This window comes from Coturnix japonica, chromosome 4, assembly GCF_054131305.1.
Source record: "Coturnix japonica strain WE chromosome 4, WE-NBRP24, whole genome shotgun sequence".
Classification (NCBI taxonomy): Eukaryota; Metazoa; Chordata; class Aves; order Galliformes; family Phasianidae; genus Coturnix; species Coturnix japonica.
In genome coordinates this window covers 29,826,025-29,854,002 of record NC_140666.1, presented here as the reverse complement: position 1 = coordinate 29,854,002, position 27,978 = coordinate 29,826,025, and the positions used below count along the sequence as shown (strand labels likewise).

At 36.3% G+C, this 27,978-nt stretch overlaps 2 long non-coding RNA genes across 2 annotated transcripts; both read right to left on the bottom strand.

Moving 5' to 3' along the window:
- Positions 1–138: 138 nt before the first annotated feature.
- Positions 139–3,392, bottom strand: LOC146761017 (uncharacterized). The gene is made up of 4 exons (XR_014945240.1): positions 3,263–3,392; positions 2,046–2,216; positions 659–779; positions 139–335 (listed from the first exon to the last, which is right to left on the bottom strand). It is a non-coding gene; the product is annotated as an uncharacterized LOC146761017 (long non-coding RNA).
- A 4,873-nt stretch (positions 3,393–8,265) lies between these two features.
- LOC146761016 (uncharacterized) lies at positions 8,266–13,940 on the bottom strand. Its single transcript, XR_014945239.1, has 5 exons — positions 13,796–13,940; positions 13,373–13,467; positions 13,147–13,217; positions 11,741–11,832; positions 8,266–10,639 (listed from the first exon to the last, which is right to left on the bottom strand). It is a non-coding gene; the product is annotated as an uncharacterized LOC146761016 (long non-coding RNA).
- Between the last annotated feature and the right edge of the window lie 14,038 nt (positions 13,941–27,978).

Genomic DNA, 27,978 nt, shown 5'->3' with positions numbered 1-27,978 from the left:
GCAAAAAATGAGCACTGGTGCTCATTAAATATCAGTCTAGGATCAAGTGATAATGGGCACAGATCTACCAAGTTATTTTTATTTTAGCTATCTAAAGCCTGAAGATAGAATCAAACAGCTTGCACTGAAGACAATTACCTAAAGTAGAAGAAAGAATCTTTTAGGAAATGGGTATCAACTGAAATATGATAGCCAGCATATACGGTTCATTTCCATGTCTGGTCCCTTTTATAAGAACATTCTGGAGAATTTCAGTGTGCTTATTTCTCTGGCCATGAGAATATCACATTATGCGTCCACATCCCTACAATCGAGATTTGGCCAAGATTGGTTGTCTGAAAAACACGTAAATATAGAAATTAATTTGCCATGCATAGATAAAGAACATCTTGATTGTAGTTTCCAAAGTTCTCACTGAGCATATAATTAAACTTGGTTTTATTATGATGATGCAATGCATTTAATGTGAAAAATGGAAAGCATCATTGAGTAAAACTGGAAATAGCCATAATTAAAAATCTAGAAATTAATATATATGGTCAGCCTGTGCTCTAAAGGATTTTCAGGGCTCAAAGAAAACACTTCAAATGCTTTTAGATGCTTTAGAAAAAAAATATTTTGCTGAACAAACATCAAACATACGGATTTAATTCCTTACCTTCAGAGTACATGTGAAGTTTGAATATTTTCTCCCTTAACAGCCATAATACTGAGTTCACTTTAGTGCAAGCATAAAATCCAGTTTTCATGATGTGAAGGAGTGCTCTAAAATGACCAAACTGCAGAAAAAAAAATATCAAAAGATTAATTTGGATTACATCCATGTGACATCCTACTCACTTTTGGTCACTACCTGGAAGCAACCGATAATGAACAAAACTGTCACTGTTACTGGTTCCTAATCACACACCCTAAGGACTGTCCTTTCCACAAGACAGTATGTGGACAATACACTCTTCCATGTGAAAACACTGAAATTAGTTAATTTCAAGTGAATTGTAGTTGTGTATTTAAGTAGGTAGGAGAGAGTGAGCACTAACTTCTCCATGTATTGGTGGTAGCTAGGAAGAATACTACAATATTTTCTTAGCTATTCATCCTTGGAGTAACTAAAGCCACAAAGACTTTGTGTTGCACAATTCTTCTTGTTCCTCTCTCTATATTAAACTGACTTTTAAAGCCTCCGCTAGAGTTTGTTTGCTAGCTATGGCTTTTGTCTTGAAATCAAAAATACAAAATCTCTGAGGAAGGGAATGTTCATTTGATGATATTTAGGGATTCTGGTTGTTGCTGAAAAAGAAACCATGAGAGATATCTGTCAGCATCAAGAAACAAGGAGGTGGTTCTAGGTTCAGACAGATGAAAATGACAAGTGACCAGAGAGTACATTAATGTAAATCTGGTCTGACATATATACAAAATTATCTGCAGCTATTTCCTGAGAAAGATGCTTTTGCTTACATTTGAGTTCTTTTCTCTGTGCAGTCTAGTACTGATTCACCCATGGCATTCACCCCAAAGATCTGTCCTTTTAACCATGTAGCAATAGCCAGATGTCCTTCTCCTAATTTTGGGGGAAAGTCATTCAGAGCAATGAACACCCTCAGGTGCACTTTGTGTATTCTCCTCCCCTTCTTGCAGGCCTACAGCCATGGATAACCTCATTCCCAATATAACCATTGCCTGAGGATTTGCAGGCCTGATCTAGCTTCCAAACTACAAGGATGGCAGAAATGAATGTTGAGTGTAGGAAATGCATTTCATTGCTTGCCCAAAAGCTCAGTGTTATCTATGCTGTGCTACTAAACATAAATGCAATTGTGAACATATTCCTAAATGCAACAAACAGCTACTAACCACACACAATTTCCTCTAAAATGACTATAAAATCAGATTTTTATTCTGAAACCCAGAATCAAATCAGAAGAAAAAGAATGAGCTACTCCTCATTTCCAAATTGGTTTAGATAATTGTCTTAAAACAATATTTTATTTCAATTAAATTTTATCTCATAGCTAGCAAATAAGTATTATCTTTATACGTACTTTTAAAAAACTCCTTTTAAACAGTTGTTTCCTAAATGGAGTACAGGGTGGAGGGATGACAGAAGAAAACATGGAACACACCCAGAGAACTTCCCAGTTTGAAATATCGTGTTTCAAAACAGTCATGAAGGAGACACTTCAGATGAACTGTGCTCTGTACACTATTTACAACTGTTAACAAAGAATGAGAGATTAGCCTAGGGTCTAAATCACAATAGTTCCAAACAGATATCTGATATACTGAAGAACTGATAATTGAAAAACAGATTAGCTCTACTGAGATATAACTTTCCATTTGTCACGAAAAGACTTTCAAGAGACATATATAAAGTAAGGCATACTTCATGAAATTCTCATGCTTATCATATGGGATTATATAAAAATATTCAGGTGTGCAAAACCATTAATTAGATTAAGTTAGTGATAGATGTAGGAAAAGGCAACAATTCATAGTTAGTATCATACAGCACAAGACATTATGACCAGTTTCACAAGACAGTGTATACTGTCAATAACTCAGAGGTTGCCTCCTTCGAGTATAGTGTGGTATCCCTGGACAATAATCAGAAATCGAAAGAACTGAAGTTTAAGATTCTGACCAGAGATCAATATTCCTAAGAGTACAGGGTATTTTGCAGCAGATCTTGCTGAAATATATGTAATTTCTAAATAGATAGAAGTTGAGTTTTCATGAATTATTAGAGCAAATGCAAAATGAACTCTGCAAACTGTATGTAACCTATGCTGCTCATTGAATGACAGTATTAAGCACAACTAGTTAATATGTTTGTGTATCACTTTCCTTTGCTACACAAGATGTCGGATGTTTTCATACATGTTATTTATTGTAGAAGCATAGAATGCCCTCTATATATAAACCTTTCTGAGCTTAAAAAATTGATTGCAACTCATTTTAAAATGAGATAACATAGGAAATAATTATTCTTTCCTTGAATAATAGTCAAAAGCTTAATCTTCTTTGGTATAGGAACATCTTATCTGTATTACACTTTGATGTACCTTGAAAGTATGCTGTTTTTTCTGAATAATTCTAGGTCAGGATAGGCTCTTAGAGATTTATACAAAAGTATGTTTTCTCTTGAAAGAACTGCACAAACAGTTGATTATGTATCAAAATATTTCCTTTATTTAGATGCCATATATTTTCTTGTCTTATGTTAAGGATGAATAATTTCAAGCACAGATGAATAACTCACTGAGTTTCACAGGGAAAATCCAAGCAGTGGCAGAATCACAACTGAGACACTTTTGCTTCTAGCACTTATTTGACCTCATTGTTCCTCTCCAGTGCATTTACCTGCAAAAAAGGTCATCTGAGGAAAACAGGAGTTCTACATGCTGTAAACAGAAAAATATTTTTTTCTCATTAATGAACAACTCTATTCAATAAGCACTTTTTTTTGTGTGTGTGTGTTCCACGAGCAAAAGGGGTACCTAAACCAAAACATCCCTGCTAAGATACATGTGCATGGAGAATTTTGCATAAACATAAGATCTCTGAAGAATTGCAACTGGCTCTAAAAATAGCAAAATGGAGATTATTAGGACTTCTTTTTAACCTGATAGGTAGTTGAATACCACACGATTGTTCACTCCCCCTTGCCCTCCCTGTGGGATAGGAGAGAGAATCAGAAATAAATTTAAGTAGAACAGATTGAGATAAAAACTGTTTACTAGAACAGAAAAGGAAGAGGAAAACAAGAATAGTAGTAATTATAATAATGTATTTATATATAAATATATATAAATTATATATGTGTGTTATTATATATTATATAAATTATATATGTATATATTCATATATATATGAATATATATATTCATATGTATGTATATATGCATACACAAAATATATGATGCACACATAGCTACTTGCCATCCACCAACCAATTCCCAGACACAAAGCAGCAGCCACCTGCCTACCCAACTCAACACCATTCTAATGTTGCATGGTATGACATATGGTATGGTCATTTTAGGTCAGCTGTCCTAGTTCTGTCCCCTCCCAACTCCTTGTAACCCATCAATCCTATTACTGGAAGGACAGTACTAGAATCAGAAAAACTGAAAAGTCCTTTGCTCTGTGCATCATTGCTCAGAAACATCCAAAACATCACTGTGTCTTCAACACTGTTTTTCTCCTAAAGCCAAAATGTATCATCATACCAGACCCCATGAAAGAAAAACCATCTCAGTCTCATCAGAAACCTAATGAGTCTTTCTCTTGGAGAGTAGGAACTCATGTAAGAATACTTGACACTACCAGGAGCTCATCCAGGAAGTGCAGTATGGAATACTGACAAAAACAGGACGAGCAGACAAATCCCAAGTATTTAGTTCTAAGACTGAAACTTGTTTTTTTTGTTTTTTTTTTACAGGAAAGAAAAGTATGTTAACAACTGTTGTTTCTCTGCAGTCTAGCAACATTTTGCTGAAGTTCACATTCCTACACTTGAGTACTTCTGGATTTCCTCAACCAAAATCAGATAGTTAGGTCTTTATGATTTAAATAAATAGGTATTTCATGCTAACTCAGATTCCCTTCCATGAAGTTGTAAAGATAATACTCGTAAAGACACCTCTACCAATCAACATATCTCCATATCAATGTGGCAGGATCCCATCCACCACCTACAATAAATATATCTCTCATAGCAAATATTGTTGCCATATAAGTCTGAGTCCCAAATTCTACTATAACAAGAGTGCCCTCTCTTTGTGAGAACGGTTGTTTCATACTTACTCATTTGGTTTATAAATCTTTTGTACAAACATTAAGAATCTGACACCAGTGTTAAAAAATGGAATTGTGGAGCTCAAAGGAAGTAACTAGCAAAACCAGTAAGAATTAGTACCTTGCATTACATTGTCTATTTCTTAGCTGCAATAGATCTTTAAATATGGCAAAATCTAGGTGTCTTGGAAAAAACAAACACAAATCAGAATGCAGTTTCCCTCAAAGCCTAGATAACATTCTTAAGCAAATTATTAAAACAACATATCTGATGGCAGAGTACCATTGAATGCTTCAGAATTCATTAATGACATTAACTCAATTAAACAAAAGTATCATCATTTGTCAATATGCCAGCATTACACAGGGAGAAAGAAGAAGGCAGCAAGATTCTGCTCACAAAGCAGCATTTAAGAAACAGTAAAATCTCTCTTAGAACTGTAGAAAACTTTATCAGTGGGCTTTATAGGAAAGTTGTTTTGTCTGTAAATGGGTATATTCTTTTCCTAAAGCTACTAGAACAGTAATATTTGCTTGCAAAGCTAGTTTTTGTAGGAACTTGCACTGTTTACCAGCTGTGAATAGCAAGGTTTATGCCCATGCTAGACAAGTAGCAGTCAGCCATGTGGTTACATGTATGGTCAGAATCTGTACTACAACAGCATGTTCATTTTCTCAGTTGCAGGAGCGTATAAAAAAATGCTGTGACCTCTTCTGGTGTGGGTTTTCTGGGGTTGTATTTTGTTTCTGGGATTTGGTTTTTGGTGGTTTTTTTTTTTTTTTTTTTTTTTTGTTTGTTTGTTTTGTTTTGTTTTGTTTTGTTTTTTGTTTTCTTTTTCTGGCTGTGTTCCATAATCACTGAAATGTACTCTAGGTAAACCTTCAGGCAGTTAACCCTCATTCAAAGTCTGTTCCCATCCAGATAAAGTCTCATTCTCGCAGTAAATCAGCTAATGTCATCTTTAATAATCATCACAGTGATTTTGCAGTCAAATTAAGGAGGCAAAGATGAGACACTTGTCCAGAAGTGCTTTCAAGGACAATATTTCTTAGCTTTTTTTAGTCCAAAACTGACCTGACTTTGTCTCAGAAATCACCAGCCCATCCTGCCATGAGAATCATAGAAAAAAGCTTAAAGATCATCAAGGCCAACTACAACCTAACCATACTACCCTAACTCTAACAGCCTTCCACAAAATAATGCCCCTGGGCACCACATCCAAACAATTTTTAAACATATTCAGGGATAGTACTACCTCCCTGGGGAGCCTATTCCAGTGCTTAATAGCTCTTTCTTTGAAGAAGTATTTTGTGATATCCAAATTAAACTTACCCTGGTACAGCACGAAGCTATTCCTGTCACCGGTGATAAGAGACCAACCGCTCTCTCACTGTAAGCACCTTTCAGATACTGGAAGAGCAATAAGGTCTCCCCTCAGCCTCCTCTTCCCCAAACTTAACAGCCCCAGTTTCTTCAGTCACTCCTAACAGGACACATTCTCCAAGCCCTTCACAAACCTTGTTGCCCTTCTTTGGACCTGCCCAGTGCCTCCATGTCCTTTCTGTATTGAGGTGCCCAAAACTGAAGACAATACTCAAAGTAAGGCCTCACCATGCCAAGTACAGGGCAGGATTACTTCCCTAGTCCTGCTCACTACACCATTCCAAGCTAGGATGCAAACCCAGAGCACCATCATAATGATTTCCAATATTTTAACCCAATGTTGTTTAGGTTAAATTTTAAATAATAGTTTGGTATTTTTACTTTTGCTGATGTGGGAACAAATGTATTCACCACGTTTTTTTCTTCCATCTTCTAATGTCTGATGTCTAGAACATCTTTCAAATTATTCTACATCAATACACTATCTAGACTACATGTGCTGCTGACATGCCAGAGATAACCATGTCACATCAATAGGAGCTGTAGCTCACCTAGATTAGATCTGAAAAGCAAAAGAAATTGCTAATGATCCCTTCAGCTTTGCACATGTAGGATCTGGCTGATGTCATGCACTGAATTTTCATTAGTTTTCATAGTGTGCTGGGTCTGCCCTTCAAGCTCTCCTGGTGTATTTTCCTCAGAAAGGCATCTAATTTGAGCAGGCCAGCACCTCTTCCAGCTGTGACAGCAAAGCATGGGTAGTGGGGCAGATCAGGAAACTAGGTTTAAAACTATAACTATCAAGTAAACACAGCTGGTATGGTAGAAAAAAAATGTGACTTCACTATCATTATAAAGGCCTAAAATCAAGTCAAAGAAATCTACATCAAACCTGAACGTGTGCTGTATCCAGTGCTGTCATACCAGATGAATAACACAGGAAGAATGGGAAAGCCATAAATAGCGTGAACTAAAAGAACAATATCAATAAATCTAAGCAAAATCTTCCACAGAAAATATCATCTTGTTTGTTGTAGCTCTCAGACTATACTTGTTTTCAATGAAAAATTAAACAGTTATGCAGACAGCAACAGCTTCAACAGGAAAGAAATGTGTATATTTCAGTTGGAAAAATTGCTGTAAAATATTTTTACTAGATACAGAAATGATTAAAAGAAAGGAACAGATTTTAGATGTCAAAAAGAGGACTGGTGAATCTGTATATCTTAATCCTATTCCTGGATTTTCTAGGACACAGCTGTGTAAGCTTCTATAGCCTCCTTTTGCATTACAATCAGCACATTCCTAAAATATAGACTACCCATTTATTGCTTAATATTCTAGGTTATTTGAAGAGCCCTCCTATATTCTTGAAACAAAATTCAGTGAACCAAATCTTAAACTCTTTTTTCATGCAGACAGACTAATAAGCGTTTAGCTGCAGTTAAATAAAATTGAAGAAGTTGGTATTTTTGTCTTAGCGATCAAGTGTGACTGGCTTTATCTGCAGGCAGCTCTCAGAATGTCTTTGTGAAAGAAATAGTTAAGGATGATTAGGCAGTGATCAAACAGGAGTAGCAGACAAGGCAATGTTCCAGGAAGCCTGAAGTGAAGTGGAATTAGTATTTCCTCTCCTGTTCTTGTAGTAATAAGAAGCCTATGTTGTGTTAAGCGGTATGCTTTTTCTGCTTTACTTCTTTTAGGGAGGATGTGCTGATAAGCAATAATACCTACTTTAAATATGCACCACTTACCACCCAGCTAAATACTAGAGAAAGTATTTCTTGTAAACAAACTGGATATCAGAATTCCAACGTGGCAGGTTGCCTGGGCAGCTTTCCTCCAAATCTAGGTGTACTACTAGTTGAATAAAAGAAATAGAACAGTGTCCCAGTAAACAAGGCAATATAATGTAACTGCAATATTGCATAATGATTGTAAATAATTATGATCAAGAAAACAGTGTAGGATAAAACTCTTTTAAAAGAATACTTTTAAGTATCAAAAAGTATAAGTAAACTATAGAAATTCATTCTTCCATTTACACATTGGGTATTTTTACTTTACAAAATCTATTCTTTCATTTTGGAAGAGTCCCTTTGACTTTTTTGGCATCGCTGAGAGCAGTTTATATTAAGTAAAAAATATCCTTCTCAAAATTACATATGAGTGATCACTATATTTTCCTAACTAGAAATCCATTTTATTATACAACAAGGCAGTGATACAAGGCAAAAACCTTGATGAAGAAGCTCACTCAAATCCATACTTCAGTAAGCATCAATATTAAATAGGGCTTAATGTGCAGCTGTTTCTTTCAGCTTTAATTTGATTTTATTTTGGTTAGAAAGGACACTCCATGGTTGTAACCCCAAAATGCCATCTTTAATTATTCTCTATTCATCTTTTCTCTATTGTGGATGTCCAATTTCAGCTCAGCACCTTTGCATTCTTGGAGCAGCCATGGCATTCCTGAAACCCCCCTCCCTTTTCTCTCTGTTTTCTCTGGTCCCAGAATTCAGGCCAGCTTTGGAATGAGCTGACATGTGAAAGAGTAATTATCTTTCAGACACAGTCTGCATGAGGAATTAAGACATCAGTTGCAGACTGGAAATCCAGCACTAGCCTAACCATCAATTTGTGCCCAAGCACTTGACCCAGCTGTAGTGCATGAAGATTAGACATGATATTCATTATTGTGTTACTTGTGCTGATTGACAGCCAGATCTTTTGTGCATGATTTGGCGTTTGAGTACTCACAGATAGAGAACAGTTATTCTGACATTCTTATTAATTGATCGAATGTTAGTTAAAATGTTAGTTTAAAAAAAAAAAAATAAATGAAAGAAAGGGGGAAAAAAAGGAAGAAGCAATCTTCTGTGTACTGTAATTTCTTTTGTGAGTCATTCAAAGTGAAAAATACAAGGTGTTGTGGGTTTTTTAATACTTTTTCTAATTATTCTATTCTTCCTTGAGTGTCTACATGTCTAAACTTCCTTCAAATAATTAAACCTGTTATTTTACCACTCATGTCTTTATGGCTTGTAATGGCTGTTAACATTTACCTGAGACATTTAGCCAGAAGACATAAGACGTTAGATGACACCAGGGATAATAGGAGGAGCACTTACTGCTCTGGAAACTGAAACTGATTAACAGTTGATGGGAATCACATTTAACAGTTCTAACAGAAGGAAGGTGCAAATAGCTCTGCTAAGAATGTGTGCTTCAATTCAATAGCCTTCAACCCTGTATTGTGCATAATCGTTATACTGTCTGAGACATCTTATTAGGATGGTTCATTCAGTCTACTTGCGATTAACCCCAGTGAAGAATTATAATCAGAAATACAGATCAATCTTATTCAGGAGTTACTTTTCTTTAACAAAAGAAACTGCAAGGCCCTTACATGTTAAGTGTAGACTACTTTAAAGATTCCTAAATACTGAACATCATAAAAAGAAGGAAACTGTCAGATGAAGAGAGAAGTATATTTAATTGATATCAGTGGGCTGAGGATTTTACCCAAGATACTTTATCAACAAGCAAGTGGAAGAAATGCACAGCCTCACATCAGGGACCTTAACCATATTAATAAGCATTAACTAAAGGTGGTACCAACTGCTTGAAACACATAAGCTGTTCAGTCAATAGATTCTGAATTATATCCTTTACCAGCCTGTCAAGTTTGGTTATGTAAGTAGTAGTTCTGTGTGGAAAAAATAACTAAGGAGAAATTCAAGTAGCATGGGCCTTTTAGTCTGACAACAGTGGAACACAGATATTCTTGAGTTTTCATTGTATATCAGCCAATATATCATTATGATCTACTGTTGGAATTAAGTCTTCATGCATCTTACTGCTATGCAGACTTAACTACATGTTGGAATACTCTTTTTTTTACTCTGGTTTTCTCTCTCTCTCTCTTTTTTTTTTTTTTTTCTTTTCATTTTGATAATTCTGCAGGTTTGGAGGTTTGGCTTGTTATACTATTGCTGACTTCCCAATGCATGAATTGCAGATTTTGCAGTTTACTTGGTTTTTCTCTCCTGTTAGCAACATCTAAAATTAATTGTGTATTAGAAGTGTTTTGTTTGAGACTGTTTTCTTTTATTTAACTATTAAAACAAGACTTACTGAGCCAGTATTATGCAGAGATTTGCCTTTTAGTTGTTATTTTCTGAGTTCCAAAGATAAAAATTTAGTACTATCTATCCAGCTGCCAACGTGTATATGGGAAAGCATGAACACATGGCTACAGCACTCTACATATAGTTGAACCACAGAATATGACAATTATAAAATACTTGCAACCATGTTTTCTTCAAGTTTTTGAGTTTTATACTACAATGTAAGGAAAGAGGACATAATAATGAAAATGAAAGTGCTTACCATGCAGCAGTGGTAGAAATAAGTGATGTCCTGCAGATGCCTAATGTATTTTCAGGTATTTCCCTAATTATAATAGGTAGAGAAAACACAATTACTTAAAAGATTCAACACATTTGCCAGAAAATCAGCATTCAGCAAATCTAAGTAAAGTCTGTATCTACAGATGAGTGGTTTTTGATCAAAGAAATTCTTAGTTGTGCATACCTCATATCATAAATAACAGTTCACAACAGTTTCCAGAGAAGACTGACACAGAACAGGCATTAATAAATTTATGACTTTAATAGTGTAATATTCCTCACTTCTCAGTGACTTCTCCATCCGAATCCTTAATATGTGGCAAATTAATACCTGAGAATGCTGTGGATTTGTACAAAAATGTAAAAAATACAGGTTGACATAGTGATGAAGAGCACATAAATGACTGGTGCATACATTTAATTCTTCTGCCTCATGTCCTAATTGCAAGCAATCCTCAGAATTGTACAAGAAGCATCAAGTCATATTTTATGGTCACTGTGTGGCTAATGAACACAATTCAACCAGATTTTGATCAAGTTTGGCTTAACTAATGAAACCCAAACAGCTCCAATCTAAACTAACTGGAAGATTTGTAATTACATGTACTACCAAAGTAGACTGATATCACCTAGCAATCAGTTAAAATCTGCAGGCTTGGAAAAGGTTTTGAGAAATAAAAAGCCTCTACCTAGCTTCTAGTTCACAGTCTAACTGAGACTTACAGAGAACTTCTAGTCTAATAGACTCTTTACTATTTCCATGCTTTCTCTTTTCACAAAGTGCTTCATTTTCCCTTGTCACCCCAAGGTTAAAATTAAAATGTGATAAACAGCATGTAGCAAGAGCTAAAATCAGCTGCAGAACAGAAATGTCAAGGTAGTTGTTTCTTCAAACTGAGAGCATTAAAGCTTTCTGCTTGCAGGGGAAGGCCTTATTTCAGCAGGAGGGTCATGACTAGTGATCATACCAGACGGTACAGTGATAGCATATGGAGCATTTTAGTTCTGGGTCATTGGGTTCAAATCTGACCTAGCTCTCAGTATCCAGTAGTAATTACCATCTGTTAACTATTAGTGGCTATTTGAATTGGTCCTCTATTTAAATCCTAGTAAAATAATTCACTTTTACAGGTAAAGATAGTACCTCAGATTCTGTTAAGTGTCCCTCCATCTTTTTGTTGTCCTGCAGAATGGCTACTTCATAAGAAATCATACCATTCTCAGCAAAGTTGGGCCCTAAATGAAGAATTGATGTTAATCAGAGAGGATATTTGCACTGGTGCTTATCACGTAGCACCTACTGTGCAGATAAAGGAAAAGTTTCATGCTTCAGGGCTGGCAATCTGGCCATCTTTCACATAATCAAAAATTTTAACACCAGGGAGGAACATGAAAACCATCTCATCAAACCTCCTGCATTTTATGAACTGTACAAAATAGCCTGATAAGCTCTGCATTCTTCAATATTGTTTTAAGCTATAGCAATCATATGTTGTATTGTTCTACTCTTAGTGACCTAAGAGTACTAATAAAACGAAGTAAATGAACAGATTTATTAGCATCACCACTAATTACTTGTATATTTTGAACCTTAAATCCTCTGTCTTTGGCTTTGATCTAGGCCATTTTCTATTAACAGAAAATCTCCACAGAATTTTTAGCTTCTAAAAGCAAGCATCTTTCAAATTGCAAAGTATTCAGGGATGCTTGGAAAAATACTTTATTGAAATAAAGAAAATTTTCAAATTTCATTCTGAATACAAGTGAGATTTGTAGGGCTATAATTAGAGAAAATGCTATCTCCTTACATCTTGTCTTCAGGCTTTCTTTTTGGGTCTGTTATGTAGGTATTTTAGTCAGTCAGTGCACTAGAAATTCATTTCACATAACCTTTAAAACCAGAAGAGTCTCTAATTCATGTTGAAGAGTATTTTACAAGGGTACAATCTTAACTCATACCTATGTCGATTTGCAACTGATCATCAAATGAGGTCCCACATTAAGGAAACTAAATGGTTAGACTACCCAGCATGTTTTTCCATTTCTGTGCCACCTGAAACTGTGGCAACTGAGACTATGTTTTTCAAAACATTCTCCATTCCAATGGGAATTTCTATATTCAAAACAGAATTCTTTGGGACACAAAATATAATAATCATATGTTTCTTACTCTATGTTTTACTTATAAGGTTCCATTACCTTATACCACAATTATTTTCTGAGATATGTTGTTTAATCAGATTTCCATACATATCTTGTGAGCTCCTTTCTCTACTGTTCTACCAGAGCAGCTGTTGGTCTTAGAAATGATACCATTAAGAATTCTGCTAAATACAAACATTTGGGACACAAGACAAACAGAGATCTCAATTTGCATGATGTTTCTGGGGCTCTCCTATACTGATTTTTTTTTTTCCCCAGGAGAAATAAGTTGTTAATAGAGCAACAGTTAACATATAACACTTGATGTAAGGAATTTTAACAATTATTGCTTTTACCCATTTTAAAAGAATCAGGTAACAAGTTATTGCTTCAAGAAGAAAAGTTCACCTTGTTTCAGCAAGTTTTATTTGGTTGAGCAGAGGATGTGGCCTGCTCTTCAGTTTTCATGTAGCAAAAGCCTGGAAGGGACAGAACACATATGATAGATGATGTTTCTGAGGACAGTAAACTGATGTTTGCATGCTTGTTGTATTAGCTGGTATAGTAAGAGTCTCAGAAAACAAATGCAGGAGCACAGTAACAAAGACTGGTGGGAAGCATGATCCTTTCTTACCAGTTAGTGGGAAGTCAAGTAGTAAGAGGCAGTTAGATGATCAGTAGTAGTTTCTTTGCTTGCTCATTGTCTTTTGTCCTGGGGAAGAAAAAATCCTGGGGGGGGGGCAAAAATAGTTGCTTGTTATTAATAGTTATTATTAATAATAAATTGCAAACAGTTATTTTTAAATACTTGGCATCATAATTATCTCACAGGCAAAAACAAAACAAAAACAGAACAAAGAAATAGTTCTACAATTTTACTTCCAGAAAGAAGCTTTTCTTATTCCTTTTGTTTCTCCATCTCTGCAAATGGGAAATAAAAAGCAGCAGAGATTCCCACCATCTCCCATAGGGTTTTAATTCTAACTAGTTTAATTCAAGCTAATGATGAAACTGCAGGATATCTCACAGAAACTCTCTTAATACTCCTATTACTCACACTCCAGGAACAGCTGGCAACAGCCCAAAACCCTTCTGTGCAGCCCCAAGCAAGACTTTTAAACTGTAGTGTCTCTCAGCAGAATCTACGGCTTGTGGTTAGTGAGGGTCTTCCTCCAGCACCAGGAAAGTGAAAAGTCCAGAAATTGAGGTGACAAGATTGGTCAGCCAGTAGGAGCAGAGAGCACAGGGAGATAAGTAATCACTAATCCAGAATCCTGCCAGCTCCTCTGAACCTTTCTACAGTCACACAGAAATAAATCTGTATCTGCTGCAAGACTACATCATTAAAGGCAGGGCAGCTTGCTATCCTTTCCTTCCAAGCATTCCACGGACCCTTCGCTGAGCTAGTCCCTTGGAATCTCTGACTTGATGTTTCACCCAAGAGTTCATCCAGCGCATGGTTTTCTTCCTATCACTGAAGAGTACAATCATTACATGATGTGTTTCATTCCTTTTTCCTAGATTAAGGTTCATTATTTCCACAGTTTTCTTGGTACCTATCTCATTTTTGTGAGATAGATAAGATTCTAAGATATCACAGGCTTTTTCCTCTTCATTTTCTCCTTTGATTATCTGAATCAATGTAATTGATGCCAAGGCTTCCAGTCATCAATGGGACTTTACCGCATTGTTCTGAATCCCATCATCCCTCTCCCTGAGATAAGTTTTATTGCATCAGAAAAACACCACGCAGGCTTCCTGACCCACTGCTTAATGCTGAGTGCCATCTGTTGATCTTAATGTCAAGAATGTTGGATTTATAAAAGAAAAACATAAAAGTCCACATCCCACGAATGCAGTTCCCCAAAAATGTTGATGTAATACCTTCAACACCAAATATCTTCATTTTAGCCTACCTCTGTTCTTTCTGTCATGTTAGTTTGGAGACAAAGCTACCTTCTAAAAGATGTGTGCTTTTGTTCAAAAAGAAACAAACAAACAAAACAATACATAAAAATCCAGAACTTTACATTTAAAAGGATGGGGGAAGTTTTATGAGAAGTGTCTGGGCGCTCCAAGTTTGTGTTTGTTGCAGTAATTCCTGTCAATACATAATGACAGCTAAGTATTTTCTACAGTGAATTTCACAATCAGAATCAATCAGGTAACAGCACAAATACACAGAAGTACTTACTCAGCCATAAATTGGTTTACAGGGTCATTAGTCTTTTCTCACTGCATTTAAGGAGCAGTTCCTATTAGTGACATCGAGAGATGTTTGGCATTCAACTGCTCATAAAATAATAATACACAGAAACGAGACTGAATCTTTCAAGCCAATCCCAGTGTTTGGTAGGAAACTACATTTAAATGAAAGATAACATAACAATCCAAAATTCCAGAGTGACCATGATAAAATAATAGCTCAAATAATTTACCTGTCTGAGGTGTGTATTACAGAATTAAACTTTACCATGGAATGATTTTACATCTATACATACCTGAAAAAAATCATCAGAAATATAAAACGAAATTCTTATGACAACATACCTTACTACCTATAGTTTATATTAAACAAAACATCCCAGTTTCCAGGCAGTTTTATAATAATTATACATTCTCCGGTTCCTGCTTTAATTGTTGATAATTTTCATGACAGACTTCTTTCTTGTAAATATGAGCTGTCACTGCTGCATTAGCTCTGTGTTCTAAGATTTCAAAGCCAAAGAGTTTAACTGATCTTTCAGTGTTCGGCAAGATTCATGTAGTTTAATATGCCATCACCACCCTTATACTGCTACTTTTCGATGTTCTACCACCAAGTCTATGTTCTGTACTTGAACTTGAAAGTTGAGTCTGTCTCCTGTACTTCAAAGACTGACACTTCAGATCTTTTATGTTACCACATGTGCTTCTCTTGACACAACTGAATAAAGATTTTACTCTCAGAGCTCACCCCAAACAGCTCTAACACTGAAAGTCTGTAATAAGTTTCCTCTTGCTAGCCCAACTCCAGTATCTCTTCTCCAATTTTACAACTGCTTTTAGTGTTCTCTGAATTCTATTCTGTCACTGCTGTCAGAACAGTGCAATGGAAACTGTAGGCCCACATCAATGGGCTACATTCTCTATCTGTTTGGTTTTACACTTCGCTCAGTAACAGCTCACAGTAGTCACACAATGAGCATCATGTAGCCTGAATATTCAAGTGACATTCCTGGAAATGCATATGTATTTCTGAAAAAGTATAATTTTCCTCATAACTGAGTTGATTCTGGACATCACTGGGTTTTACAAAAAAAATTTAATTTATGATGTGAACTTCTCTAGTCTTCTGGACAAGTCCAAGCACTCTCTTAAAATCCTCATCGTTTTTTTAGATGAAAAGAATTGCAGAAGATTTTGCAACAGACATTTTTCTGTTTAAATTTTTCTCTAAAATTTTAAGTTTGCAATAAGATCATGTGCCAGTCTCCATATTCTACTCACACTCATCTCAAAGAGGGGATTACTTAATCAAAGAATGTGTTCACATACTTATAGGCTTCTTCCACAACTACATTTGTGACACGACCTTTTTGTTTGCTGTTCTCCATCTTTAGCTCTTCCCATGTCCATGCTCTTTGTTCTGTATTTAGATAAAAGCTTAATAGCCTGTATTTTCTCTTCAAGAGTAGGCATCTTTTTTTACACAAGTAATATTCACTGAAGGATCCTGGATAATTCTGTAGACAATAACATCGCTAAGATTTAGCTGTGTGAACAATGAAATAGTGCCTCTGTGAGCTTGCACTGAGTATTAGAGTAGTGCTGCAGTAGAAAGGTTAATGCAAAGAGTTAGACAAACTGAGCTTAAGTCCTACATTGGTTATTACTTTTTACTGAATGTACAGGTTGTATCTTCTCCCTTAGTATCAGGTTCTTTAATTGTATCATAGGGGCAAAATATATTCCAGTTTTATAGAGCCTTTGGGATTTTGATGAAAGGAACTATAGAAAGTGCTTTAAGACTATGTAAGAATCTCAGAGTTAATAAAGAGAAAACAAGAACTGCCAGAATAAAGGAACATTATTTTCTCATTTACCTTTTCTTTGTCTTTATGAATAGAATCCTTTGTAAAGAACCAGCTCACTGAAGTTTTCAATGCTGTACAAACACAACTTCTGGCACAAAGTCTCCATGACATAAATATATGAAACAGTAGGTGGATGCTGGAAGTGAAAAAAGAATGGAAATATTTAATAATAATAATAATACATATACATTTAATTGAACTAGATATAAGGGATTCCTGGAAAAAATAGAAATGGAATTTTACAGATCAGGATTAACAAGCATGGTCTAGCATCTTTTTTCAAGGTTTTCTGTGAGTAACAGTGGAGAGAAATTTTAAGGAAGATAACGAAACTGCTTTGTGGCTATATTTATGACAATTCTTCAGTGTTGAAGGGGCATCATGGGTCAAGGCGTAAGGAAACTTGGAAACTTAACAAGTGGGCAGTGAAGGCTGTTGCCACAATGTGGTTAACACTGTTGAAAGAGAAGCCTCTTATTTGCACAGAATGCTTCAGCTACAAGGAAAGTATGATTTTCTTTGGGACTCAATTTTCTGCCACAAAACAGAAAGTTTCTGCTTGAGAAAAATCTATCTCCCTGCTGTGTGTCATTCCTATTTCCACAAATAAACAAGAACATTTCTTAACCCAGTTAAATGTTCCTGCTACAAAATTGCGTGTTTGCAACAGCACATAGTGTATGCTAACAATCATCAAAAAATATGTCAATCATCTATGCGAGCCATTTTTAGAAAGTAGTATCATTTTTCACTTTAAAATAGATCCAGTGGTTTTACTATTTTCACAGTTTTTGCTCCCCATTTCTGCCACTTATTATGGGAAATATTCTCTATTCTTAGGGACTCTTTCTTCCTCTGCCCTCTGCACAAGCAGAAAACCAGCATAATTCTCCTGGTACTGCAGTTTAAAAGGCAACATGTACACAGTGCTGGTTTTGAGTTTCCTACACCACAAGTGTATGGAACAGATTTTACTAAGACAATACTGCTGTTATCAGTTAGCACTTTGACAACTGGCCAAACATAGAACCTGGGCCTGTTGCAGCAGGTGATACAGAATTTTCAGTTATATCTTTCTATTTCCCACAGCTCCAGCACTAATAATGCACTTAAGGAATTCTGGTGTGAGGATGACAGATATAGTTTAGCTGTAGTAATGTTACAGTTTTATGATTCTTGTTATCAGTATTCCACATCATAACACCATGTAGTGCACTAGGAGTTAAAGAGTTAATGCTTCAGTTTCATGTATAGTTCTGGGTACCTGCTCTCAGAAGGGAAGAATGAACTACAGCTTCTAGAAGACTTCATTATTCTGCTTCCATTTTCCTTGCATAGGGAAAGATAAAACTGCCTAGGAGTCACAAGACCGGCTCTTTTTCTCCTTGTCTCTGCTGTGTGTGCTCACTGGCCATTTCACATACAGCATTAGAGTAAAGCCTTCAGTCTTTGGACAGTCTCTCATTTCTTTGATTTATTACATTGTATTATATTCTGTCACTATCAATTCTGCTATCAAATGTAGTAAATTAGTTATCTCCCATATCTCATTGCTGCTCTTTGTTTGTTTTTCCTGACTAGGCCCATCTCCCTTCATTTTCCCCTTTTCCTAGGGCATGGGACCATGAGTCCCTCCCTCTACCCTGTAAGTCATGGAACTAGACCAAATTGGGCTGGAACCATGGCAAGTAACAAGAGAAGAAGAAAGAATTCAGGTGGAAAGCAACTGGGCTTTGCACATATAAGCCATATGCCCTGTGAGACAGCATTAAGATATTGTTACCCTTTATCAAACAGATCAAATAAACACAGGAGACTGGAAGAGACTTCTGGAGATGATCTAGGCCAACCCCTATTTATACATTTGCCTCACAATGTCTCATAGCTACACTTCCATAGAATTATAGAATGGCTTGGGTTGGAAGGGGTCACAAGGTGATCCTTGATCATTGATCAAGCTCCAACCCCTTACCTTCACCAGACTTTTAGAGGATCCAGGTAAATCACAAATTCCTGTGTTGGCTGGTATATGGTATACACACCCATTTTGCTAATCTAGAACTTACCTAGCATATGAATTCACTCCTTTTCTTTCCATTTATGTCCCAGTAGTGCTGGCAGCCATATCATTGTATCTGCACCTGTAAAAGGTAAAACTGCTGAATAAAGGGAAAGTAACCCAGGCAAATAGTTCTCAGGACTGGTGAAAAAATGTCAGTAAGAGTCCATCCAAGTGACACTGTAATGGTAGTTTGTGAAGGTGAGAGGGATATTTGGGAAGGGACTGTTGTATGTTATGAAAGGCGCTCTTTCCTAAAGGTACTTGAGGAAACTAATATATCAAGGAGAAGTAAAGGAAAATAAATGGAAATCACTTAGTATTCTGGGAGAAAAACAAAGAACAACTACTACTATTTTTCACAGTCCTACCTTTCCCATAACTCAAAATATCTAGGTTTGCTAGAATTTTACAATTTTAACAAATGCATTTCTTAACATCTGTAAGCTTGTAATCAGTCACTGACACCATCAGTGTGGAATGGGTCTGAATTTTCAGCTACAAGAACCTACAAAGATATTTGTTTCTTTATCACAATTGTTGTTAAGCATCTGGAGAAAGAAAGAGCAGACCAAAGGTAGTGCCATAGCATTTTTGTGTGTGGCAGTCATTTATTTATTTATTTTCAAAATAGCTAATATTAGGTTTAGAATATACTCCCAGTTAAGACTGAAGCAATACAGTCTGGAGTTGGTCACCCTAAGTTCCATCTGCTTTGAAGCATGAATGTTTCTTCCATCCTTGCTTGGTTGTCCTTACAGAATCTGTATGAAACTGTGAGAAATGACAGTCTTTAGTTATTCCTTAATGATGAATTATCTCTCCAATTACTGTGCATCTTAACATCACAGCATTACAGGTGATTAATAGCGAATTCACACATCTCATCTTAAATGGTCTCATCTCTTCCACATATTGCAACTTTCATTCAGGTAACCACCACTGGTTAAATGAAGAAATCTCACATCTTTTTCTTGTAATGTGAAACCTGAGGCAGCACATGGAGTATGTGAAACAGAAACAAAATGTTATTCAATTTAGAAAAAAAGATGGATGGAAAGATGGACAGAAAGAAAAAACTAATTTCCTGTTTACGTTGCCCTCTCTCCTATCTCCATTGGTACCTACTGCAGCTACAAGACAGAAAAGTGCTACTGAGTAACCTTGTCACTTGCATTTTTCCTACGCTGTGCATGTGTTCTGTAACTCATCGCTGATTCCTTCCCCTCAGCCTTCTGCCATGGGCATTATTTTGTAGCAAACTCCTGTATGAAAAATTTGGAACATAATGGAAAGCTGTAAGAAGGGATAAAAAAACAGAAAGCTGGTTCCCATTTGTCTTTTTTCTTTTTATGGAACACAGTTTTGGATCACAAAGAAAATCTTACTAAAAGCTGTAGATTTTCCTGACATTTATTGTTATCCTATCTTTATGCAGATTGATCCTTCTAGAGGCAATAAATATCTGTTACACAGCTAACAAAGAACTAACCAACAAAGCATATATCATTAAGTGTCAAGGAAACCACTCAAACAATAAGCACCAGCAACTATATTGCTATGCTACTTTCATTTCCAAACTTTCAGGTTGGCTGATAGCTCAGGCAAAAAAATCCTTTCTTCAAGAATAGATCAGAACTGTCCAGGCAAAAAAGCCATGCACAGAAATGACAAAGTCTCATAAAGCTACCCCAAACCTCTATGCATTCAGGAAGAGATCTCTGTCTTTCAAGATACATTCCTATAATCCTCAACAAGGTGACAGTCTCTAGTAGGTATTCCTGGCAAGGATGTAGTTAATGTGGCACTAAAGTTAGAGTTATGGAGTGGCAGAATTAAGCACATTTCAGGACATGAACTATCTTCCCTTCTCAGCTCACAGCTGAACTTTGTGCACTCCCAAGCCCTGGAGGTTTCTTTCAAATCAGCCCAATAGGTGCAGCTGCTGCCATACCCATCTGCAGGTCTGGCCAACAGCAAGACACCAACACATACACACAGATGATACTAACACTGACTCTCAAAGACTAACACAATAGTTTTTCCAGCATCTGCATAAATAGTAGTTGATCTCCCATAAACAAACAGAAATAGCCAAGGCTTGTTCCCCCTTTTCACATGAACAGTATCAGAACTCTAAGTGGAAACAGCTAGAGTCAATGTCACTCTCTAGATTCACAAGCATGTCACTTTTCCTCGGACAGTGCAGGCTTTAAATCACCCTCATATGCATGCCTGGACCCTGAGTTGCTTATCTTATCACCAGCTCAGACCTTAGGAATTTCTAGTCGCAGACTGTACACCCCAAATGTCCTCAGTGCTCCCTTGAAATTACATGTTAACTGGTGTCATGGTATTATGATTTTTGGTTATCAGTATTCCACATCATAACATCATGTAGTTCACTGTTAGAGTTAATGCTCCTGTTTTGGGTACCTGTCTCAGAAGAGAAAAATTACATACTCCAGAGGACTTTGCATTCAGAGAGGAGATAAAGCCCCTGACAAGGTCACAAGACCAGGTTCTCTTCCCTGCTGCTCAACTCAACTGCACATTTTGCCTCAGCATTAGAGTAAGGATTTCACTTTTCAGACAGTCTCATTATATACGATTCATTAGCTCCAGTTCTAATTATATTGTATTATAGTGTGTTATCTTGCATTTCAATATCTTGTTTAGTAAAATAGTTTGTTTCTCTTCAGATCACTGTCACTGTTTTTTTCTTAAGCCCATCTCTATCTTTTTACCTTACCCCTTTCCAGGGCAGGGGTCCATGGGTCCCTCCACCCTGCTAGTCACAGAACTGGGCAGAACAGCCCAGCAACCCACTAAGAAGTAGTTTTAGGCTGCCTCTATCCACTTACCCAGCTGCAAAATTCTGTTCTCCTTTGTGATGCTGTAAAAAAAATTTGGGAGCCTTTTGCTCTCTTATGCATATCTGAAGTTTCTCAAGACCTGCTGATGTAGATAAGCCCCATGCCATGGCCTGTTAAAAACAGTGACCAAGATAGTACTTACCTGCATGTATAAATTTAACTAAACCTGAGTTTAACTGAATCCCTTAGTTGTCACTTTCTACTGAAGAAATAAGTAGAAATAAATAGAAATAAACAGAAATGAGAATGGTATTTTGAGCAGTAACCTTTAGAGCCACATTGCAATTACTTCAGTTAATCATAGCTCCACAAAACTCCCTGTGTTTCTATTTTCTATCCCCATGTGTAGAGACACTATTTATGAATAAATATTATGAATGAATAACATGTTTTCTATAATATTTAAGAACTTGTGACACAATACAGATGTAGTCTTTAATAAACCTTAGTGACAGCTATAGCCTCACATCTGGAAACATCCAAACTAAGATTCCACTAAGATGGCATCTAGCTCAAGAGCCAATAAATCCTCATACTTCTCAAGGAAGTTCAAATCTACATCAAAGTAGATAGTAAATACACACACAGTCATGCATATTTATATACCTATGCTTGTATGCATTTACTGAAGCCAGGGGCATCCTTTTATAGCTGATATGATATTTCCTAACACTTTCTCAAGCATGTAAACACTTTCTTTAAGCATGTAAAACCAATGCTGTACCACTTCAAAAGTATACTGTACATGGACAGGAAGAAAGTACTACCTCTTTCTATAGAGGAATGTATTTAGACTTTCTAGTAACATTATGTTTTACACTTTATATTTCATGAAGCAGACAGCATTGTACCACAAATCTGGAAATAATTTCAATTCAACATTTAACACACTTACTTCTCTTCATTGATGATATTCAACAGCATGTTCTGCTTATTTTCCTAGTCATTATCGAACTCCTTCAACTGCTTGTTGAGGAAGCCATCTGGTATCTGGGCATAAGGAAAGAATTCAGCCTGTAGAACTGTTCTCAACTTCTAGCAGCAGCTAACTTCAGTTCCTTAGTGGAGGTGGGACAACACAGGACTTACTTAAGAAGGACAGTAAATTTGAATGACACTTGGGGTGAAAAAAACACTTCTAAATCTGTGTAATTTTACACCTGTCACTAGTTGAGTTTAGTGTCTATAGAAACAAAACTGATGAGAAAATGAAATGTTTGAATACAAAATAAAGCCAACAATTACAGAGGTTGCTTCTCTCCCAGAAGAGTGTCAGAGTTATGGAATTCCTGCAGTTAATTATGGATTTCAGTAGTGCTAGAGCAGCTGGGTTCAAAATCACATGCATGCCAACTGAGCTCAGAAACTTACTAGTCGGTTTTAAAATCCTCCTTGTTCTGTAACCACTGCATATGGTGAAGAAGAAATAAGTGACCTAGTCAAGTGAAAGTTTGCCCTCTGGCTTTGGCCTGTTCACTCAGCTGGTGGAGCCCAAGACCTGCTGCAGGGAATGATTAGCCTTTTTCCAAAAAGTTCAAACACACACAGCTTAGGATCTGTATAAGAAGGAAGCTGAATTCCATTCTTCGCAAATCATTATTGTTCTGTATAATTACTATGATGGAATAATACCTGTGGGATAAGCATCTGTTTCTCTCGAGTTACTCTGCTGTACATTGCAGAAAAAGATGAGAAATGCTTTTAAAAATCATATCATTAAACCTTAACTGTAAAAGTAATTCCAATTTGAATAAATTCTAGCATAATTAAGAGTAATTTCTTCTATAATTTTGATTGGCACACATTTTCATAAACATAAATTCTTATTTTTAACTGAAAAAGACCCTATTTTGTCTGGTGGCATTGTACAAATTAGTACAAATTTGATCATACAACATGCAAAACAGATAATGACTTTATATTTTCCCAGATTTCTCCAGCCATAAGGAAAACAAAGCAAATTGTTTAGCAGAACAAGTCTGTCTGGACATTTAGACAAACAATAGACATCAATTGCATTATCCGTTTTGTCTGTGTACAGACTGCTTTCTTTTCTTCCAAAAGCAACTACTAAGCTATCATGAAATTATTTAGTAGCATTACATCCTTTTTGGAAGTGTTAAGTGTGGCATCTACTTAATGCTGATATGGAAGATCAGAATTTCTCTGTATGGTAACTACTGAATTGTGAAGGAAAAAGGAATTTCAAAGAAAAAAATCTAGTCATGGTTAATAACACACTTCACGAATGAATGCTAATGAGGCAGCAGATGCAAAGGCTTCAGGTAAATATGAAGGCAGGCAGGAGAGATGATAAGAAATCCTTATGTAAGGCATATACACAAAAGACAATGATCTGGGAGCTCAAGCATATCAGAAATCTAAAAAATAAAGTGGAGCTGAAGTGGAATATGAACTACTTGTTCTCCCTGATTCTCCATCGGTGTAGAGTATAAATGGATGAGGGAGGATGACCACCCATTTCTGATCTCTGAAAGATCTTACTTTCATTAAATCCTCTCTCTTGCTCTCTCACACACTTACATAACATACACAAAGATACGTGGCTCTCCCTAGGTAAAAGCAGGGCATGCTGCTTTCTGTAAGTATATCTGGAGAGGTGGCAGAGAGGCTAACGCTTTGCTACATAGGCTGCTTGTGCCATAAACTTTGAGATAGTAAATTTTGTCTGATAGAGCTCCACTTATATCTCCAAAATACACCCTGCAACTTCTTTCCATGGCAGGATCTGTCTATTTCTAGCTTATGTCTCTTGGCATTATGGAATTCATTGAGGAGCTGAGAGATGTTGAGGAGAGATGATTCAGCGCACACCCCACAGAACTGTTACATTACATGAATGACTTACTCAAGAAGCTGGAAAGAAAACAAGACAGGGGACTCTTTGTACCGGTTTTAAATACTCACAAGTGGTAGATGTTGGAGGCCATATGAGGAGATAAATAGAAAATGTCTGGAAAGAACAAGAAGTAAAAAAACAAAGACATACACTACTGACAGGAGGAGGAAAAACAAAACAAAACAAAAACAAAACAAACAAAACAAAAGAGAGCTGATCAAAATAGATGCAAATAATTCTAGTTGAAGTAGAGAGGGATTAACAGCTTCTGACAGTGTCAGATGTGGGTGGCAACCTAAACTGGAGAAATAGGTAAACCTCAGTAAATGTGTGACAGTTGTAACTCTGGTACACATCTCCAGCTGAGGAGTGTGCTCATCAGCCAAAAGCAGGTCTCTTTACGTTCTTGAAATGTCCTCACAACAAATCTTCAATTTTAAGACACCTCGTTCTTGCTGCATATCTTATGAATGAAATATTATCTCTCAGATAACAGAAGCAGTGTTCAGTCAGGATTGACATCTATCAACTTTTTGTGCCTTTACATAAGAAGAAGAAGCCAGGCATGAGTGTTCATTTGCTTTTGTATTTGTTTACAATATAAGGTTTTGAATTTGATTTGGTTTACCCGTGTTCTTCTAATAGGCAGAGACAAAGTTTCTACTTGTCATTAGCCAGTTTGGATTGCTGAACAGTTTCACATTATCCTTCACTGCTATATATCTTGCGTTGAAAATGTTTGAAGAATGTTCACAGCCACAGTGTTCAGGCTGTCATTGACTGTCAAGAAAAGATGTATCTTCCATGCTTTTTACAGGTGCCATGGCTTAGTCACACATCAACCAGAAGGAATACTTTCAGGCTGCAAACTGCTCTCCTGTTTGCACCGCCAGCACAACAGCGTTTTATAGAGAGCCTGAGGATCCTCAGCGGTAAAATATGGCCTCTACGTTTAAAGAAGTGTAACAGTGACATCTAGTGAAAAAAAACGGCATGGCAGGGCTCAGAAATACCTTCACTTTTTCTTTTCTCCAAAACTGACGCAAAAGTAATCGCCTGTCAATTTTCTGCAAACTAAGATTACAGAATTATCTTAGAGGTTATATTTTATCACACTGACATAAAAGGTAATCGTATGTCTTCTTAAACCTGTATACACAGTGGAAGAGTCTGGAAAGTCTGGAAAGATGTATCTATCTGTTCCATGTGCGGGCAGATAGGCAGCATAACAGTCCCATAGTCCTTATTTTGATCAAGTAGGTGGTAGTATTTAATCTGGTCTGGGGGGGAAGGGTGGGGATTCATAAGTGTGAAAATAGGAAGATGGTATATTACAGCTTACCTGAGAAAATGACTGTACTGTGTAACACCTGTCAAGGAATACTCTTCTATGGAGAGGGTGAGTGTACATGAAGTCAGGCTGATGCCAGCTCCTTGTAACTGCATAGAAAGAGAATAATGGGACTCTTACTAAAAAGGAGAAGGGAAAGAAGGCTAGGCTGAAGATAGCTGTCAGTATAACTGAAATGCCGAAGAAACTTCTTCAGTCTTATGAATACATTAAACTGATTCATCGATTCTTGGGCTCATGTCAAGTTATCTTTGTGGTTAAGAAGAAATTTTACAAGTTAATACTTCATCCAAAAACAGGATTCAAAAGAAAAACCTTAGAGTATTTCAAATGCAGAACTTCTTATAGAGTTTAAAAAAACAGACATTGTAAAGAAAAGTAAAAAGAAATGTGACATCATTAGCTTTTGAGATTTGAAAACAAGCTTGATTGAGAACTACTCTTAAAGAAAGAGAATACAGTCATGCTGCCCTAGAAGGCATTTTCATGTTACTGGTTGGGTGACCAATCTCAGCTACCTCTTAGACTTCTTATGCAAAGGAAGTACAAGAATTTAAATGGAAATCTGAGTAGGTGAGGGAGGGAAATAAAATACCATGCTTTGAAATTAAAAAGAAAAACTTTTACCTGGTAATTTCTCAGCAAATAGAAAGAGAAAATAAGAAACCTGTAAATCAAAAGGAGAAACAAATCCAAGCCATCTCACAAGGGTAAAAAAACAAGAGAGGATACTGTGACCTGACAGTGAAAAAAAGTGCATCAAACTAAATGGCAAATATAGTAACACTGAAAAAAAAAAAAAAAGGGAAACAAAATTAAATAAATATGTTTTGCTAATTCCAACTGTTTTGTAACAAAAACATAACCTTAACATGTTCCAAATTTGTATTCCTTATTTTTTGTGGTAAAAACAAAAAACAGCAGCAACGATCTGAGGAGAAACAAACTAATTTACTAAATGTGGTACTGGAATGCAAGATTATTATAATTGATGCCAATAAATCAGATATAAAGAGAGAGTATCTGAAAGCTCTTACAGTAATTGCACAGTCAGGACGGGCAGCAGTGAAGGAGAAGAGTAGCAAAGGGAAAAAGCTGAAGGAAAGCAGCAGAGCGTCAGATGACCCAACACCACCTTATGTGTTCCCCCTGTGCAGGAATGATATCAGAAGAGTGAACAGCCTTCTGGCGAACATAGTTTCTTCTCTTTGCTGTGTGGAACTGGGGCACTGACACTTTAATTCCCAGTACACTACATGATGTGATGATGTGGAATACCAATGATCATAAAACCATGACAAACAGCAAGGATACTGGTGAAAGGATTTTGTTCTTGCCTGAGAATGTATGCAGTAATAACCATAAATAAACTGAATTTCAGAAAATTCTGAAGTAATGACTGATGTTCATTCAAACACTGTGTAGTTATTGTAAAAGGGTTGTATTAGTATGGAGCCCCCTAGACATGTAATTTTCTTGTTAAGCATTAATGACTCATTGGGTTAACTTATGATGACACCTTGCTTTCATTAAATGCATGATCTCATGTGAATATATTTGTTTAGCTGCTTGTTGTGAGTACTCATTGATTCCACAATGACTTCTTTTTCTAATGTGTATTCAGTGCTAAATGCATTTTGATATGATCAAATGTATAACAAAATTATTGCTGGACTGAATGTATGTAAATATACCAAAGCTGTGATCTGAAGGAAGGAATAGTTGTTTTCCTGAGTGATCTACAGAGGCAGGAATGTTGTTTTTAATCAAACATCAGCTTTGCTAAGCACTCAACTAACATCGAAGGTATAATTATATTGCCAATAGATGGCAGCATTGCTCTTCAGGAGAATACCATAAGGTACTTAACGATTAATGTGGATGTAAATTACTTCAGCAGAAAATTGTCTGAGTAAATGTTGTTCTGCTTTTTTTTTTTTTTTTTTTTTTTTTTTTTTTTTTCTCCCAAGTTCTTTACCTATTTTCACTCTAAAATAGAAGGAAACATCTTGGAATGG